This window comes from Castor canadensis, chromosome 1 (genome assembly GCF_047511655.1).
Source record: "Castor canadensis chromosome 1, mCasCan1.hap1v2, whole genome shotgun sequence".
Taxonomy (NCBI): Eukaryota; Metazoa; Chordata; class Mammalia; order Rodentia; family Castoridae; genus Castor; species Castor canadensis.
The window spans coordinates 134,646,343-134,648,736 of NC_133386.1; the positions used below are offsets into that span (position 1 = coordinate 134,646,343).

The 2,394-nt window shown below is 37.2% G+C and overlaps 1 pseudogene; it reads right to left on the reverse strand.

Moving 5' to 3' along the window:
* Window positions 1-1,241: 1,241 nt before the first annotated feature.
* Window positions 1,242-2,168, reverse strand: LOC109702091 (olfactory receptor 5T7-like; annotated as a pseudogene).
* Between the last annotated feature and the right edge of the window lie 226 nt (window positions 2,169-2,394).

Sequence of the window (2,394 nt, forward strand, 5' to 3'; positions counted from 1 at the left end):
GAAAGACATATCTGTGCAGTGAAGACAAAGTGTGTTACTATCAGGCTAGACACTCTTCTGTACTTTGGACCTTGGAACTAGGCAATGAAGGAGAGTGGCATGTTTAGGGGCACCACATAATGGTAGAGATAAAGACAATTTGGAGCTGCATGCCAGGTTCATGCATGTAATCCTGGCTATTCAGGAGACTGAGATCAGTAAGACCAAGTCCTAGACAGCCCACACTAATAGTTTGTGGGACCTCATCTTCAAAATAACCAAAGCAAAATGGACCAGAGGGTAGTAGAGAATCTGCTTTGCAAGCACAAAGCCCAGGGTTCAAACTCCAGTTCCACAAAAACAAAGAAAAAAATAGGCAAAAGCTGAGAAGAAGCAGAGTTTATGGAAGTCCCATAGTGCCTGATGGGCTGTATTTTGGGAAGAGCTAGATCTGCTAGCCAGTTTTACTTTACTTTTGGAATTGTGCTTTTCTTTGGTTATGCTTGATATTAAATTAATCTTGGAAAACACTACTGCCATGTCTCCGTATTCAGACAGGAATGGAAGCATGGGTGCTATGCCTGTGCTTTAGAAAATATAATAAAAGAGGAAGAAATTCAACCTCATTATTCAGCCCAGTGATGATACCTAGGACTTTTTTTTTACTTTATCTGATCTGTCTGAACAACATCTTTTCTGTCTAAACTGTCCATTCAAGCTGTGATTAGATTGCTACTTGAACCTATAAATGGAGCAGATTGCTTTGAACTATAATTAGTTACCAATGACTCCATGCAAAATGGTCTAGAATTATGGGAGCATTGTTTATTCTTTTGGATTATGTTTTTGTTCATCAAACCAGTCACTTGGAATTTAGAATTAGTCATAATTGTAACTATGGTAGCCTAAACAATTTAACTTCAGTGGAAATTATAGAAAAACATATATAGCATTTTGAGGTGAAGATTATATAACTATGTGATTATGTGCAATTCAATCTTTATCAATTAGCATTAACATCTGTATAAATACATTTGTGCATAAATATATTTATATGAAAATTATGTAAATGAAATAGCTGAAAAACTTTTCTGCATTTAAAACAGTATAGGAGAGTACTGCCTCTGACCTTTATTTTAAAACTTTCAAGATAATAATTTCAGTAATAAATTAAACAAGTGTTTTCATCATATCCCCCTGTACTGACATAGAGATTATTACCTCCAAATTTCCAGTATTAATTTTAGTGTGAAAAACATGCATTATTGATAGACTGATTTTTTTCCAAGTAATTTTTGCACTGCATCTTTTACATCTTTGTTCCTCAAGCTGTATATGATGGGATTCAACATGGGAATCACAATAGCATAAAATATTGACACTATCATGTCATGCTCCAAAGCATAGCTGGAACTTGGTCTCACATACATGAACACAAGTGTAACATGAAAAGCAGTCCAGTTAAGTGACAACCACAGGTAGAAAAAACTTTTCACTTCCCTTCCACAGAACCTGTCCTCAGAATAGCAGACAGAATGAAACCATAGGAGATCAGGATAATTAATATAGTTGATATTTCAATACACCCAGCAAAGTAGAAAAGTAGAAGCTGGTTCATATGGGTGTCAGAACAAGAAATTTCAAGAAGAGGAAGGATATCACAGAACATCGGTCTAATTTCATTGGACCCACAGAAGGATAGGTTGAAAGAGGCTATGGTGTGTATAATAGCATGCACAATTCCACCAACATAGCAAGCCACGATCAGCAACACATAGACTCTGGGTGACATGCTCACAGAATAGAGAAGGGGGTTGTAAATAGCTACTTAGTGGTCATAAGCCATTGCAGCCAAGAGAAAGCATTCCGTGGTTCCAAAAGTAACAGCAAAAAACATCTGTACGGCACATCCAGAGAATGAAATAATCTTCTTCTTTGACATAAAATCTACCAACATATTTGGTGTGATAACAGAGGAATAGCAGGCGTCTATGGAGGACAAGACACTCAGAAAATAGTACATGGCGTTGTGGAGTTGGGAATCCCAAGTGACCAGAACAATCAGTCCTAAATTTCCCATGAGAGTGAAAAGGTAAATTGCTAGAAACAGGAGGAAGAAGATGATCTGCAACTCAGTGGTCTGTGAATCCCTTCATCACAAATAGAGTGACTTCAGTTACATTCTTCATGCTGAAACCTCACAGAATACACTTAAAAAATCACTGTAGAATATCAGCTCATATTACTAAGAAGGAATGAATATTATCATTGCGAGTCTAAAGACATAACTTATGCTCGCATGTGCCTCGTTTTTGGGGAAGTGACTAATTTCCCTTCAGCAGATTAGAAAACAGTGACATGATTGTGCTTTGAGTATCCATGCCATTGGCGGATGAGTGAGGCCGAACATATGGG